Source organism: Triplophysa rosa, linkage group LG2, assembly GCF_024868665.1.
Source record: "Triplophysa rosa linkage group LG2, Trosa_1v2, whole genome shotgun sequence".
In the NCBI taxonomy this organism is placed as follows: domain Eukaryota; kingdom Metazoa; phylum Chordata; class Actinopteri; order Cypriniformes; family Nemacheilidae; genus Triplophysa; species Triplophysa rosa.
Genome location: NC_079891.1, coordinates 29,866,600 through 29,884,916, shown reverse-complemented (window position 1 = coordinate 29,884,916; position 18,317 = coordinate 29,866,600). Strand labels below are relative to the sequence as shown.

General features: G+C 37.7%; 1 protein-coding gene across 2 annotated transcripts in view; it reads right to left on the bottom strand.

Moving 5' to 3' along the window:
• si:dkey-215k6.1 (transmembrane protein 132C) overlaps nucleotides 1–18,317 on the bottom strand; it is a 168,377-nt gene that overhangs the window by 84,316 nt on the left and 65,744 nt on the right. The window lies entirely within an intron of this gene.

Below are 18,317 nucleotides of genomic sequence, written 5' to 3'. Positions count from 1 at the left end.
TTTGCATTTAAATGCAATTGCACTACAATTGTGGGATTCCAGTATTAAAAAAATAAGTCAAAAAGTCACAAATATGCCCTATATACTTAGAATGTATGCTCAAAAAATGCCACTAGTAAACTGCTGCTGATATATATGTAATCTTCCAGTATACAATATTGCCTCTAAGTTCAGTTTTGATACAGATGAGAAGGTAGACATTGAAGTCTATATTATATATTAGTGTGTACAGTATGTGGACTACGTACACAGTGTTTTTATTAATACTGTACATCGCTGTCTGCTCTACCTCACTGCTGACTCAGGTATTTGTCACCTTGATAAGAAACTGCAGACTTTATTAACACACATCACTATTACTGCCTCTCAATGACATTATAAACAGCAGAGGTGAGATTCCCCAACATATGGAGTGCTGTACCTTTGTCTCTGTGGAGTTCACTCACTTTATTCCGAGGGTTCTGTATTAATATTAATTCAGAGTTCGGTCTGCCCTCAAGAGAGAGAAAAACATTAAAACTTCTGGTTCATGATTTATGATGATTGTTAAAAAGAGCTTTTTTTCTTCACAGATTGTACTCCTTTATATTCTGTCCACCTGAAACAATCTGTATTCAGATTAAAATGTGCTCAGCAATAAGAAGATGCAGATAAACATTTTGCAATTGATCGCTTAGTGTTAAAAATGTGGCTCTAGAACATCAGTTTAGTCATGGCATGGCATACAGTAATGATGCCACAGATAATACCTGGAGAAAGATGTTTGTGAGAACTAAACGGCATACGACTGGCTGGTGCATGACCGCTCAGACATATCCGACCTGCCTGCTGCCATCTTTGTTACTGGGCACAAACAACTTTTAGAGCCAATCACCTGAGCCATAAATGACATGTGACTAATCGCTTCAGAGACCCAAAAGAATGAAGTCAAGACAAGACAGTGACATCAACAGAAACTGATGCTTTTTTGCCCCCAAAAGATTATCATTACGACATATCCAGAAGAGCCAAACCATGACATCTTGGGTCACGCCAGACAGTTCACTGTGAATGTATCAAACACACATGTTTAATATCTCCGTTTCTTACACAGAGACGCTCTGTTTGTAAAGCAGATTTATTTTTGCCTTGCTGCCTTATATCTGTAAGCAAAAACCAGGTGATGTAAATAGGTTACTGAGGTAAAAGAACATGACCTTTAGTGGCCAGAGACAGAGATTCATTAGGAGTAAACACACAACGCTGCTCTTTTCACTGTATAATGAATTATCTCACCGTATCCACAAAATAAAGAACAGAACAGAACACACAAGGTCTTTCTTCTGAGTGCAGCAAACTGGGATATATTGAGGCAAGATATATAGAATATAAAATAAGTATAACATTTAAACATCAGGGCAAGATCATTGATACAATTACACAATTTGTTTTAACAATGATTTATTTTTAATAAGAAGAATTTTATTCTTATTCTTAATAATGTTTTTTCTTTTGTTAAACTTCAGGTTTTTGTTGTTTCAAGAAATGTTTTTAATTGTGCATAAAGGCTCGTAAGATTTTTATTTTGAGATTTAAATAATCGTTAACATTTTATAATAAGACTTTAAAGGCTTATAATAAGATATATGTTAAGATCTTTAAGACATTTAGGATTTTACACACAATCTTTCAAATGTTTTTTGAAGATATGACTGTAAGATATATGCTTTTATAAAAACAAACTTTCAAAAACACAGCACCCTTGACAAATATTCCCAAAAGTGAAAAGTGTGACAACTAGCCCAATTTTCCCCTTTAAAGTCCCAGTGAAATAAAAAATGACAACGCCTATTTTTTCATGAAATATTGCAGCGTTTATTGTAAATAGTTTATCAATGTGGGTCATTCCGTTTTTAAAAAGCGTGTGCCCTCATAATCTTTAGTTAAAATCTGAAAATGCTCTTCCGTTCCGTAATGACTATCCATCTTAGATGACGTAAGATAGACGGCTTGGGTGGAGCATCCGTTGACTACTTCCCTATAACTGTCAGTCTGATGCCAGTTCCATTTCAAAATGCAATGGCTGTTTTTATACATCCAATCAAATCGCAGAGAAAGACGAAAGCCACGCCCACTATTTTTCTCATTCAAAATTCCATTTCACTCAGAAATGCGTCAAAATACGCAAAGAAAAACGATCGCAGCTTCCGGTTCACGGGGGCTTTAAGTCATAAGGACTCATTCACTATGGTTACTATGGTACTACATGAGGTTTTCATTCCAAACATTTCTAAGCTCCTGCTTTTACAATCATTTGAGAACATCTGGGTACAATCGCCTGCTGCCATAGTCCCAACACAGCTGCTCCTCACCTCTTATGTAACATCTCTACTATTGTGTAACACAGCTAAAAACAGCTTTTGTTTTTTTAGGCATGTCTGAGTGCATATGAGACCGCATGAGCAGATGAAGAACCATATGCAATGAACCTAATCAAATTCTTAATATTCATATCATTTCAACGGTGTTGTGACATAATAGATAAAGACCTCAGAAGGTAACTATAGGGGGTGGGTTCAAATCTCAAAAGGGAAGTTTCATAAGCTACAATACTACTGTTGTACCCTCGAGCAGGGCACCAGGTTGCTGCCGGATGAATACATGTTTATGTAATGTATCTCAGGTCGGTGATCACATGCTTTCCTAATATAAGTCACATGGCACATTCTAACCCAGCTTTATTATCATTATAATTAGTGTCACCGTAAATCTGCATTATTAAAGAACAGCAGTCAATCATGGCAGCATCACCTATCATTTATCACAAAACACACACACACGCATACATGGGCACATAAATGAGGCGATTCTGCCTATTGATATTCCAGTTCAAAAGTCCAGAAGTGTTGTTCTGTAGATGAGCACAATAGAAAGGTCACATGATAATGTGTGTGTGTGTGCGTATGTGTGACTGGACACAGCACAGGAAGCATTCAGGTCCACAGGCCAATCCAATTGGCATTTAATTAACTGGGGACTCCGAACGGGGAGTTTACCCTTCTAAATCAATTCCCTATCCTGAGACTAAACGCTCGCGTGCGTATAAACACACGCGGTGGATTACACAGGTGGATTAGCGGGGTTCGTCTGGCCGCGTGTCGGCTCCAGGTGAGTTAGCAGATTACGCCGTAAAGGGCGAGGCAACCTCGGCACCGAACAAACAGCCATGTCATTGGATGTCTGCGCGACGGACAACGTGTGTTAGCGTGCTGTAATTCTGCATTTACCACATACCACACCAACCAACAAACAAGCAAATCGCAAACACACACGCTCTAAGCATCAGAGTTTGTTTATGGGTCATGTAAAGAAAATGCGTTTGTACTACTTTCATAGTTGACGGTGCTCATCAAAGATATACGCAGTCATTTTGATACATATGGATTTAAGGGCTGGGGGCGACGCATTGGGCCCTGGGCTGCCATGACAGGAACAGTCTGGCGTAAAAGAGTCCCTACGACTCAAACCCTAGTCTGGTTTTGTATTTGAGTGACGGGAGCAGGACAGGCGTTCTGAGAGGCGCCTTGGCAACCCTCATGGTCCCCGTGGCAACCTCCTATTCCGGAGGATTCTCATTGGTTGGTTGTGACAGTTCCAAATGCCACTGGGGCCAGTCTGAGATGCCAGGTCTTTATCGCTCACCCTCCAGGGAAAGAGAGAGGAAGTGAAAATGAGAGAGAGATATCATGTTTATACATACACATGCCTTTTTTCTTTGTATATGTATAAATATAACTCATTTAGACTGATATAGTATATTGTTTTACAGACACACACACAAAGACAGTCGTCACCGGACAGATCCTGTCTCTTTCAATGAGGAAGCGATCTCTCCACATCTTCTTAAGAGCTTGATCATTTTGACACAAGCACACACAGACGTCCTGCATTCATTACACTGCTAAATTATGCATGGATGTCTCCTCTACTCTGACAAACTCACAGCATTATTCTCATTCAGAGCTGTCTTTTGAATAGAGCGCAGCCAATCAGAGAAAAACCTACAAAACAGGATGTGCCTTACGTCACTGTGTTCATAAGCTGTTCAACGTTTTAAGGATGGGTTTACCCAAGAAAGAAAATTGAGTCATCATTTACACAACCACATGTCATTTCAAACCTGTATGAATTTCTTTCTACCGTGAAATACAAGAGGAGACATTGGGAACATTGAGTTGGTCTTTATTTTTCATGCAGTTATAATGAATGAGGACTTAATACACTATTTCAAGCACTAAAAGGAAGCAAACGCACCCCTTCAAAAAAATGGAAAGCATTTGGGTTAGAAACAAAACAAAAAGTTGGTCTTCTTTGATCTTTTCATTAGACAAAAAACAGATCAAGTCAGTCTTCAAACTTTTAAAAAGGAAACTTATATGGGTTTGTTTGTAATGGCGAGGTTAAGTAAATAATGACAGAATTTGTATTTTTAGGTTACTATTCTTGTTTTTGGAAATTGTGTGTGAAATCTGTCTCAGCATAGACATGCCTCCCACTCACCGAACTATTTGTCAAAACATATACAAACAAATCTTAATGAAGGCACAACATTTTACTAACAGACACAGTAGTGGGGATACAAGAAATTATTGGTGAGAAAGAAGATAAGGATATACGACGCAAACTAGATTCAAACCAGAGGTGTGAAGGACTTGAGGTTTTTTTTACTTTGGGAAATTTTTACTTCACTACATTACAAAGCATATATTATATTTTTTACTCCACTACATTTCATAAAATAAAATTGTTGTGTTTATTTATTACTTAAGTACATTAAAAATCTACTATCTCACTTTTACTCAAGTAAAACAATTTTTTTGAAAAATACTTAAGGAAAATTAAGAAAGTATTAATGTACTGTTTTTAAAGCAAAATTGACATGTATTTATCAAATGTAGTTGAGTGAAAAGTATGATATATGCTATGCTTTATAACGTATGGAAGCAAAATTCTTCCAAAGTAAAAACACTAAAGATACTTTATCCTTCAGAGTAAAATAAAATTCAAACCCACAAGTCTATCATCAAGTAGATACTTCTAAACAAAATCTTATCTTCCACGTCACTTTATCGGTCACAAAACTTTTCCAACGTGCTTTGCTTTGTATTGCTTATATGCCTAATAGGTTGAATGCCATATAATATTACAAAAACGTAGCCTGATAACACTCTGTATTAACATACAAACTGTTTCAACAAGTGAATGTCAGGGGCCACATACACATGAACTGAGGATTAGTTTGAATTATTCTGCTTCAGGAGTCTAATGTTTCCCCTCGCGGGGTGTTTTCCTTGTGCGTTTCTTTCATCTGTGAACTGGCGTACTGCTAAATTCATGTTTTTTTAAAAAAGGAAAATAAGCCTTATTAAACTTTTTGCCACTCATGTGAAAAAATTAATCTAAAAATCTGTGAGCATGAAATAAGAACGGTACACATAAAACGCATTTCCTCTGGTAAATGAAAATAAATTTCCATCAAATTAGCTTCACACTCACATTCCCATTTCTCATCTCCGAACCACCAGGTGATCACCATTCAGACAGACCCAAGGTCCTTTCTCAGTGCGTGTCTCACTGCATGTGTGATTCTTTTTCTGTTTAATCATGTGTTGGTGGTGAGTAAGAGCACATGTGTGTATCTGTCCCAATCAAAGGTCTCAGTATGAAACTTCCATTAGCAGTAATATTACAATATCCCAACTAAATTGTGTATGAATAATTTTTTGATTTTAGGGTTGGTTCAAACACATCGCGGTGTACTAGCTAATGGTTGCTCACTGCAGCGCAGCCCTTCTTGCCTGTTCAGATGATCTCTGAATCTGAGCCGTTGGGTTATAAGTTAACATTTGGGTTGTTGTTACCCAACCATGGGTTGAAATATCCCCGGCAGTTTGGTTGAAACAACCTAGCATAGGTAATTAATAAACTCTTATCCCTTTAAAAAGGATGTGTCTATTAACACATTACTAGTGTTATGCTATTTAACACATTAATTTAACATGTGCTGATTTTGTGGAGAGGGGAGGGGGGAGAGGAGAGGAGAGGAGAGGAGAGGAGAGGAGAGGAGAGAGAGAGGAAGAGAGGTCAGTAGAGAGTGGGAGCAGACAAAATGACAGAAACAGCAAAGATGGCACAGAGAAAAAAAGAGAATATGAAAAAAATGAAAGAAAAAAAAAAAAAAAAAAAAACACAAAAAAGGAGAAAACAAAAAAAAAAAAAAAAAAAAAAAAAAAAAAAAAAACACAAAAGGGAAAAAAAAAAAAAAAAATAAAAAAAAAAAAAAAAAAAAAAACAAAAAAAAAAAAAAAAAAAAAAAAAAAAACAAGAGAAAAGAGAGAAAAAAAAAAAAAAAAAAAAAAAAAAAAAAAAAAAAAACAAGAAACAAAAAAAAAAAGAACTAAAAAAAGGAAAACAAAAAAGAGAAAAAAAAACAAAGAGAGAGAAAAGAAAAAGAAAAAGAAAAAAAACAAAAAGAAAAAAAAAACGAGAAAAAGAGAGAGAGAAAAAAAGAAAAGAAACAAAAGAGAAAAAACAAAATATAAAGAAAAAAAAAATATATCTCAACACAAAAAAAAAGAAACTAAAAAAAAAATAAAACAAAAAAAAAAAAAAAAAAAAAAAAGAAAAAAAAAAAAAAAAAAAACCCCCACAAAAAGGAAAAAAAAAGAGAAAAAAAAAAAAGAAAAAAAAAAACTCGTTCGTATTAACATCATTAAGCTCTAAAACAAAACAACTACACATGAGAAAGAAGAAGAGAAACCGATATGAGAGGAAAGAGGGAGGAATGATGACAAGAGAACTAAGGAGATAGAGAGAGAGGGGGAGAGTCGAGACAGTGAGAGATTAGGAGAACAGATGGAGAGCGAGAGGACATATCGACGGAGAAACAGAGAAGTCAGATGACACAGAAAAGAAAGAAAGAAAGAAAAAAGAAAGAAAGAAAAACTGAAAGAAAAAAATGAATAAAAGAAAGAAAGAAAGAAAGAAAGAAAGAAAGAAAGAAAGAAAGAAAGAAAGAAAGAAAGAAAGAAAGAAAGAAAGAAAGAAAGAAAGAAAGAAAGAAAGATGGGAAAAAGCAACAGAAAGAAAGAAAGACAGAAAAGACGTCAGAAAGAAAGACAGAAATAAGAAAGAAACACAGAAAAAAGAGAAAGACAGAAAAGAAAAAAGAAAGAAAAAACTCAGGGTATTACATCATAAGATCTCCCTAAACAAAACATACTACACTGTAATTGGTGAATGGTTAAGCAGCATCTCTCTCTCTCTCTTTCACCCCAATCAATCAGTTTGTTCTTCCATTTTTTTAACAAGGATTAGTCAATGAGAAAATGCTACAGCATTTTAAAGAGATCCGCATTAATGATGGCGCTAACAAGGAGACGTGGAGAGCGGCGCTCAGAGCAGGACGATTAGCCCTCAAAGGCACAGCACAGGCATCATTATACATTCTATTATGCAAAAAGTAGTTACAGGGGACTTTAACACCAATTAGGGAATCATTGTTGCCGAGTGGTTGACTCCCATCTGAGGATAAACTGGAAGAACGGATAAAACAGGGACAGGGAAGGAGAAAGTTAGTTGAGCATAGTTAATATTTGCCCTTCGGTGCAGCGCTACACCAAACCGACAATCCTCTGGTCAAGAAGAACAGCAAATGAGACGCGAGTCTGTGCGTATGCATAAGCAGGCGTGCGTGTATGCGCATGTATTATTTGTTTTTGACACAGGCACGTTCATGCTTACATAGTCAGGAAGTATTGATGGTGTAAAAAAGGGGTGCAAGACCGAAAGGCAAAACAGGAAGGGGGCCGAAATGAGGCACAGGGCCACACACACACAGAGCTGAAGTGAATGTCATCCAAGACTTTGACCTTTTTGAATATCATAACACACAAACAAACAAAACTCGAGAGAATTTGCATGAGAGCGGATGCGGCGTCTCTGCTGCAATGTGGCTTGTTAAGGAGACAGGTGGTTTGTTCACTATGAAACACACACACATCTGTCCAATATGGTGCTGGCAGATAACCACATACCTCATCAATTCCTTTGTAAATACATTTCTTATGAATGGTCTTCTTCTACAATGTCTACACTCTTAAAAAAGAATATGTTATTATTAACATTGTTTGTGTTATACTATGTTATTTTAACACCTTTTGTGTGAAAGGGACAACACAAGTTGTGTTAAAAGTAACACAAAATGTGTTGTCCCACAGAGATGTGTTCAGTTTAAACTTGTCAAAAAACGAGTTGGGCGTATGACATAATATATTTGTGCTCGATACACTCCCCCAAGGGTCGTACAGGTTTCGGAAAGTTTTTTTCGAACATGAAATTCCCTTACGTAACAACTTTTCTTAGTCCCTTATTGGGCAACTCTCCCGGAAAAGCACTCCTACGCATCAACCAGCTAGAGCGAGAGAAAGAGCACGCCCATCAATGTGCTTGCAGAAGTTCAGCTATGTTTGTTTGTTCACTACATTTCAGTGAGGAATGTTATATAAACTGTGGATATAATGTTGAATTTAGAGATCAATTGAAACTGACAGATGGAGCGGTCCATGTGCTAAAAGATGCCGGACATGAACCGCACCCCGTAAGTGAACCAGAGTCAAATGTCTGTGTTTTGTTGGCAATTGGCGCATATGTGCATTATGTAAACAACACAAACTTATAGTGAGTCAACAGTTAAGGGAGAATGCGATGATGTATTGTGTGCTCGTGCTGTAGTTCCCCCCTCCACACCTCCAGGGGCTCACCTGTTTTCGGAAATAATCGTACAGCTGTATCTGTCTTTTATAAAATTGGCTCAAGATTAATATGAGATTGGCTCAGACTACGTGTGTTACCTCCCGCTTTAAGGACAACACTTTTTGAAGATATTTTGAAGAATGTTGTTAACCGGCACCCATTGACTAGCATTGGTTTTGTGTCCATGCAATAGAAGCGAATGGGTGCCGGCGCTGTTCGGTTACCAACTATCTTCAAAATATCTCCTTTTGTGTTCTGCAGAAGAAAGAAAGTCATACAGGTTTGAAATGAAAAGAAAACAATGACATCGTTTTTGGGTGAACTATCCCTTTAAGACGAATGCAAGAAAGCTTTACCTTTTGTCTGTATATGTTTAAACATTCCTCTTGTTTTTTCCATCTCTATGAGAGGCAAACATAAGCAAGGTAAGAAAAAAGCAAAACTGTATAAAAAAATGCAATTCATAAATGCTGTTGTAATATAAGGGCTACTCTTTTTTTGCAAATCATCACACACAAAATGTACGTATCCCTCCATCTCTCTCTCTCTCCAAGTTAGCGGCACAGCGCGGCATGAGCTTGACGAGTTTGTGACAGCGGGATTCCATCTCCTCTTCGGGCTAATTCCTCTTTCGCAGTCTGAATCCTGGCATGGATGTACCATCAATCCACGCCACTGACATGCACGCACACCGCAGCTGTCCATCAACTGCCAGTCACAGATGTGCTCCCGCCCACTCACCCTCCAGGACACGCCCCCTGCCAAGCAGCCTGCGTGCCGATGCTAGTCGAGTGCATATGTGCACGTTCCATTCGGTGTGTATGTGTGTGTTTATGCGCTGTGACAGCCCTGCTGGATCTGAGCTATCTTGCAGAGTTCAGACAGACACTAACTCCATCTCATTCTATCACAACACTTGGGACTTCCGAGTTTAGAGAATCTTTTTCAACAAGGCTTCTCCCCTAAAACTTTTAGCCTACCTGTATTTTTTCTGGCATTGACAGAACTTATAGTGCCAGCCCTCTCGAGCCCATTGTCAGATAACGAAAAAACATGTGTGCATCCAAGTTTAGTGCATCTTCTTAGAAAAGACCGTAGTATTTACTCCTCGTTTTGCTGTATTTTTACCTGTCCCCTCTATGCAGAATATGGGTCATGTCGCATTTACAACCAAATGTCTTAAAAAGAACCATTCAGAATGGCCAAATGTGACTCCTGGCATTAGCTTAATGGTCATATTGTGGCCTAAAACAAGTATTATTATATAAAAGATAGTTTAAAGATATAAATGAATAAAAGCTGGTGTGTAATTAGGCCAAAAGCCCTGGAAAGTTTTAAGATAAACAGATTAAGCACAAGGACGTAAATCTCCTACAAACATGGATTCTGAAGGAGGCCCAAATCTGAATGCCCAAAAATCGTATCTCATAGGTCTTTTGCCATTAACATGCATACAACAATATCCAATCTATGCCAGATCACAAACAATTCTGACTTTGGTTGACAGTGTAAATACAGCCAATGTGTTCAATAAATATACATTGTCTGTAAAGTGATATTTCTATTCTTGTGTAACCTGTTAGATAATACTATAAGTTAGAACTGGTTCAGCTCACATGAGGTCGAAATGATGTGGTGACAGGTTTATCATTATACATAGTTTACAACCTTTTTCCTCCAGCTGTTATCGTGAAGGATTGTGGAGTCACTGGAAAGGATCAGAAACAGCAGTGACATCACTTCTCAGAATCATGAGTCACAATTTCTGCTGCGTGCACAGCTGACCTGAAGTGATGGGACAGAACATATGCTGAATAAACCTGCCAACACTAACTCATCACACCAACTCGTCTTTTCATCTGACGTCTGTTTTAACATATTGACATTTGATTTTCTATCTATGCCAATACGTCCTGTGATAGAGGACTGGCCTTGGTCCTCCACAGAGGAAGACACAAACAGGATTACCTGGCATAAAGTTGCAGGAAGCAATTATGTAATTGCTAATTTCCGTTATTAATTTAGTTTAGCATCTAGAACAATTGAGCTCAACAATGTTTATGCTGAGTTTGTAATGTATTGGATAAAATGACTTGAAATGAAATTAAGGGGAAACCAAAGTGTACTGTACTTACTGACACTGCATCTTTTTGTACCATCTACGCTCTTTTCAACAATACCAGAGCACATCCCCGTAATGAATGACATTGATACACTGAAGCACCAAAGACAACTAATGCCAAAGCAACAGGATCCTACGGTGTCTGCTCCTGGTGGCACATCCGAAACGGATCACTGCCGTCAACACTGCAGACGCGCTGTAGAAAAAACTCTTAGCAAAACATCCAGACTCGAACGTAATTATGAAAAGTAGCGGAGCTCTTGTATACGATTCTGTATTGAAAAAGCGTACAATTGGGATGCATTTAAAGGAATAGTTCACCCAAAAATGAACATGTTGTCATCATTTGCTCACCCTCCAAATGTTACAAAACTGTATACATTTCTTTGTAGTGCTGAACACAAATGAAGATACTTTAACGAAAGTTTGCAACTAAGCTGTTTTGGGTCACCATCGACTCCCATAGTAGTCTTTTGTCCTACTATGGGAGTCAATGGTGACCCAAAACAGCCTAGTTACAAAGTGAGCATTTTATTTTGGGGTGAACTATTCCTTTAATGCAAAAGATACATCTCCAAAGATGGAAGCCAGATGAGTTTACATTTTGTTAGTGTGAGTTATACATCAAATCAACATGTTTTACTCATGAATCAAAAGTCTATCATTTTGTGATGTCACCACCAACTCCACACACAAGGCCTCTGCATTTTAAAACAAAGTGATACATGCTAATATGACACTTCAGAAGAGTGTAAGAGATACCACTTGGCATTAAAATGTTTGCCTTTTATTTCACATCGGCTTAATTCAACCTCTGATTTATTTATAGTGTCCTCTGAATATTGGCTTGGCTCAGCTCTCCCGCTGGCCCAACACACTACTAGAGTCATTCAGGAAGTTGTTCTGGGTTACCGATCTTGTCTTCCCTCTAATTGCCTTTTCCTATAATTTTCCTGTTTCGCTGCAGCGCGTCACGTGTTGCGCGTGGGCTTGTGTGTGTTTGTCAAGCTAACCATTCATTGTAATCTCACGAACCCTTCTTTTTGTTGTCTGAGTTGAAAAGAGTTTGATAGTTGTTTGGTTGACAGCCTTTATTGGGAAATGTGACACATTCTTTTCTTGTTCCTTTCTTGCAGGCAATTTTCTTATCCCGTGTGAACCTTTTTAAGTGTTTTTTTTTCTTTGTTTAAAAATAAGCTGGCGCATCATGACATGCAACATCTATGAGCACGAGGGGAGGCAGAGACCGAATGGAGGAAAAACAGGATCAAAAGACAAAGAACCATAAAAGATAAGGCTTAGAGCCTGCCAGAGAGCTTGGACTTCTTTTAAAGTGAACAGATAAGAACAGATGAGCATTTATAGTGCGTGTGGTGCTGCTTTTCAGCCTGGTATTGTTTTTCATCTAACAGAATCCTGATGTTGACAGGAAGTCACGGAGAGAGATGTAGAGCGTGAGGTGTGAGATCTTTATCCGCGTTTTCCGTGAGGAGCTTAAGTTTAACCTCTGTAAATCAGCTGGGAGAAAGATTATCCCTTGTACATAAACAGTATGATTTCATTAATCCCGCTATAAGGCATTTAATCTAACACACAGAGAAATAAGCACTGATACTGATGAGACATTATTTTTAAGAAGCCGCTTGATACTAAAAATAAATCATGTTGCAAAATGTCACTGTTATAATACGAATACATTCACGTCCGGTCAAAGGTTTATGATCACTTACTCGTTCAATTTAAATCCATCAAAACCATGAACCATGAATGTGTTATACAATTGTAACTGGGAATTATGTTGTGACTACAAGCGTCCAAAATAAATGAACTTTGTTATATTTAGCATCTTCCAAGTAGTCACCCTTCATCTAAAATTTGCAAAACCGCACACATGGCATTTTATCATCCTGCTTCTTGAGGTCTTAAGGGGGCGTTCACATTATAACGATAACTATAACTATGACTATACAATTTTTTACAAATCGTTCTTAAGTTAGGTGAAAACCTGGGTTCACATCACAACTATAACAATAAAGATACAGAGAACAATATCGTTGAGATCATTTTCAGAAAGATGTTTTTCCAGCTGATAAACGATAAAACATACTGGTGGATCTCTAATATTTGGCTATTGGTGATTGCGACGCAGGTTTAATGCCTGAATAAAAGACGGAGGAATATTACATACTAATGTCACGCTTATAAGTCTGAGTAAGCTGACAAAATATGATTTAAATCCCGGACGAGCACACCTTCAGCCTTCAGAGAGAGCATCCTTTGCTGTGCTGTGTTATATTGTGAAGCAAAGACGTTCAGGAATGAAAATGAAAGCATTAGCAGCAGGTCATTTACAGTATGGACGCAAATATAGTTATAGTTACAGTTAACATTATAGTTAAATATATTTTTGTCAACAAAAGTAATTTCAAACATTGAAACACACCTTCACCTTCAGATTGTTAAGATCATAACCTTTTTATCAAGTGATCCTAAACTTTTGCCTGGTAATGTATGCTCTGACTTTCACTGAAGGTTTCACAGCAAGATAGGAGACTGAAATATGAATAACCTAAAGTCTAAAACACTCAAGATTTTTAAATACTTTTAAATCTTATTAACCCTGTAACACACAGAAAAATGCATATTGCGTACAGCTTAGTTGCACTGACCTCTATGCAAGACTTTCGGTAAACTAAAAGGTTGAAACTTCAGCGTAACAGAATTTTACAACGCTGTTAAAATGCACTTGGAAAAGTTTACTTATGATTTGCTGAATAAAAGTGGTTGCCGACAAATACCAACATTTCTTCTAAACAAGAATTGCTAAAACATTGCAAAGTCAAATACACTGTTGTTAAACATGATTTCCAGTCTGATCTCTGCAATGGTGTTAGTGAACATGTTTTGTGACTTTGGCTTCAAACTTTAAATATTTCCTGCCAAACTTGTTGCAGTGACCCATTTCATAGTGTGAGTCATCATTGCATGTACTTTTAACCCATGTTAAGTAAAAAAAGGCATTTAGTCATCTTTTTTTTATTAAAAACAGTGGGTTTCAGATGGTTATTGAGATCTCATCATCATAAATGTAATCTTTTGAAATAGGAGTTGAAAGCTTAAGATATACTGTACTCTCTGATCTGAAATTTCCTCTCCAGTCCAAGAGACAATTTGTTGAAACTAAGCTGCCAAATCGTCTCATTCTGACATCAGCAATCCCAATACGCAAACCTATGTCCTCCCACGCAGGCACATCAACAACGCCTATTCAATGTTCAGAAACTTGGCCTGCCCGGTCACGGTGAAGTAATGAGGAGGAAGTACGACAGTTATTACATCAACAACTGAAGGTCCTGTCATTCGCTCTGTGTTACAGTATATTCGATTTCTTCTTACTGCAGCTAAATCATATGGAAGGCTGCCAGGAAAGCCTTTTAAGACTTACCAAAACAGAACGAAAATTTAAAAATGTGAATACGAACAAAGTCTTGTTGAACAATCTGTAAGCATGAGTTAATGCTATGCTACTTTACTGTTTGTGTGTGTGTGTGTGTTATTATTCAAAGCCAAGAGAAGAAATATCAACAGTTCTCTATTTAAAACAGCCCATAATAGAATTTTGATGCTGTCAGGCAAAGAGTCACATTTTATGTAAGTACTCTACTTGACAGCTCTCGGTTCTAAAGAAAACACACACAACATCCACCCACACAGGCTATACCATCCATTTGATTTAGAAACATTGTTGTCTGAGAGTGAGAGAGCTTGATGTTTTCTCTCTGCTGATCTTTTTCACTAGGTGTGTGTGTTCACCACTAAATGACAGAAGCGCAACAAAACATCATTTAAGAACTGCAATAAAAATCAGACACACACTTCCTGTGCATCTTAATTGTTGCCTGTGTGAGTGATGGCAGCGTTTAACATTTAAGAAAAACAGATTTGCCGTCTTCAGGGAAAACACTTTTCTCTTTATTTTTTTACTCCCTTCCACCCACATAAACATTTTTAAACAAACTTTTTTTTCATCAGCATAAATGAAAAGGCAATCACACACACTACCGAACTATCTATTGTCGCTATAATTCTACTGTTTTATATAAAGTTCCCTAACCCCACCCCTAACAGCAAACTTTTTTTAATCAAGGACTTCCTCAGGGATGCTTTATCAGACTTCTGAAAGACTCCACACTATATATAAAAACCTCTCTGTGGCAGCAAAAACAGGTGCAGAGAACTGAAGCTACAGAGGACGACAAGATTTCAGTGTTTTAAAGGCCACTGTACGGTGAGACGCCACTAAACACACACACACACAGCTACTGTCTTGTTCTTTTGTGTGCTCTTCCTCTTCCAAATAATGCAAATAATGCCTTTACATGCATATTCATGAGTTCTGAGAAGCATGCTGGGATGCCGGACAAGAGGAAAGAGGAAAACTAGAGAACAGAAGGAGCTGTCAAAGCAAAAACAAAAAGAGAGAGAGAGAGGACACTTGCTGGTCTGGGTGACACTCATTCATTTGTTCTGGAAATACTAGTTACTGTCTTCTAGCACACACACGCCACAAAGCATTTAAACTTGGAACAGTAAGATGACAGCACTTCCAACGTTGAAGTGAAGACGGTAACACTGTTGCAGACTAAATAAGGGGTTCAGTGCAGTTTTCTATACAGTATTCTACAACGGTTGAGTTCATCTTTTTAGCGTTACTTAATTTTTTTTGTGCATTGTTTGCCAATTCGGCCATTATATATATATTTTTTGGGGGGGGGCTTTTCACTTATCCATAGGACAGTGGAGGCAGACAGGAGCATGAGGGTAAGAGACGGGGTGTGGTATCGGGACATGCCCAGCTCACACAGCTCATTTATATGTGTCTGGAGCGCTAACCACTGGGCTACCGCTCTGACACCACATTCCAAACTTATACCACTGAGCTAATGTTGGAGTATGAATGGCTTTTTCTACTAACTATGTTGAAAAAAAAAGAAAAAAAGAGTATTACAACGTTATATCAACATACAGAAATCAGCTTATCAAGGATGCAGTTGCCATTAACCACAATGTATGATGTTTATTTTGTATTGGAGCAAATCCTGCACAGCACATGCTCTTTACCAACCTACCCAGACCAATGGCAAGGGGATTTTTGTACCTCCCATACAGACCTCACTCGGTATTGGAAGTGCTTATACTGTGGATCAGTGGACAAATGGATCTAAATTGCATGACTCTGGGTTCACCAACCAAAAGCGGGGAAGTAGATAGTGAGATCTTTACGAGATCAGAGTGAGAGGCAGACCAGTTACGGCCTTTCGCTGAAAATCTTTCAGTCCAGCAGCTAAACTGCCAAAGCGCCTAATATCATGAAAAATAAACAAGCAGGAAATGAAACAGTAACTGTGCTGCCATGCTTTAAATATTAGAACTAAATACTAAGTATTGAGTATTAAGTCCTTTAACGGGTAAGAAAAGATAATATAATTGCTTTATGTACTATTATTATTAACCTTAGGAAAGAAAGATATGAAAATAAGCAGTAAAGACAGATGCGAATGGCCAGAATTGTTCTGCAGTGCACATATCAAGCACCATGTTCAAGACATTTGAATACATTTTAGACATTCAAATCAGATAAAAAAGCATCCGTTTCAATCTATTGAGAGGGAAAGACTTTGTTCTAGCATGAATGCGTTTGTTACAAAGCCCTTTCTATTCTAAAGCAAACACAATTCAACACTATGAATAAACACAATCACAGAATACTCTTATTAGAAAACTTAAGTTAAGGATCGATGGGATAAAGGTGAAAAGAATTATGTGTGTGGGTGTTTTATCCTACTCAAAGAAATCATTTAACTCCAAACAACCGTTTTACAATATTCCTAAAGCACAATACAAAGGCCAAAATCCTTCTTTACAGACCAGTCCATACAACTCAAAATGGAAATGTTACACCTGAGCAAAACTAAACAATAAGAATGGGAGTCACTGCCCATGGCTCTTCTCCATTGAGGTGAAGGACATTTCCTGTTCAGAGAGATTCGGACGCAGGCCACACAGACCATGTTCACATAGTAACAGTATACGGATGTAAATCCTGTTTTGCAGTGCTAAATGCAGTTATTTTCACACACATTTACGTTACTTTCCATTTACAAGTGATAACCACATTCTAAATGCACAGTTCATGAATGCGTTTTACTCACAGAGATTCAAACTAGATCTGTTTAAGCATTCCCTGTTGTTGGAGGTGTTCCTATACCTCAATAACTGCTAGAGCATTGTGTTAGCAACGCAAAGGTCATTGGTTCGACCCCCAGGGGGCACGAATGCCCCCCCAAAAAAAATATAGATTGAATGCACTGCCGCTTTGGATAAAAGCATCTATCAAATTCATAAATGTTAAACACACACACACACGCACACACACACACACAGTCTACAACAGTACAGTCAGACATGACTGACTAATAACAGCCAAGCAAAAGCCTTCAGAATGACAAGTGTTTGTAAATATTATCATCACAAATCCTCCTTGTCATTAACAAAGGCCTGTTCTCTCACACACACTATACAGTGTTTGTTATGCTATCATGACTTCTATTGTTTTTGCACCGAGCTGATATTTTCCGTCCCTTGTCTCTAAACTAAAAGCGTCAACACAGGCTTGTGCAGGACATAATCTAGTTTGTTTATTAAGTTGTTTTCTTCACAGGGTCTGTTGGCTGGTCTCCACAAAGAAAACAAACCTGACTCCCACACACACACACATGTATATACTGTATGCACCGGTGGAGAAGTCGACAAATGTGTTTATATGAATTTTGGTTTTAGACAGTAAAAAACGGTGCATAAATTGATCTCTCTCCTTTTGCGTGGGACAGTGATGGAAGCCATCGTCTATATTGATGTTCAGTAATCTTCTAAAAGCTTTCTGTCTTTCCTGACTGTAATTACACAGGCAGTTTGATTGTGTTTGTTTCTCTTTATTGAACTTTTCCTTCAGAGTCTTATTGTGATCTTATTTGCTTATATCTGCCAAAAACTCCCCCGAGCATCCTACTCTGTCTTTTTCTGAAGCCTCCTATACCATTATACTCTTTTATTGGCTGTTACATATGGCTCTGTGTCATTAAACAAACAACCAAAAGCACCTTAAAGTACACTAAACACATTCACCTAACCACACATTCATATCTGGCAGATGATTTTACCCAAAGTGATTTACAGTGCAACCCAGATATAGACTACATGGTAACACTTTAGTATAGGGACCAATTCTCACTGTTAACAAGTTGCTTATAAGCATGCATATTATTAGAATATTGGCTGTTTATCAGTACTTATAAAACACATATTCTGCATGACCGTATTCTGCATCCCGAATCCTACCCAA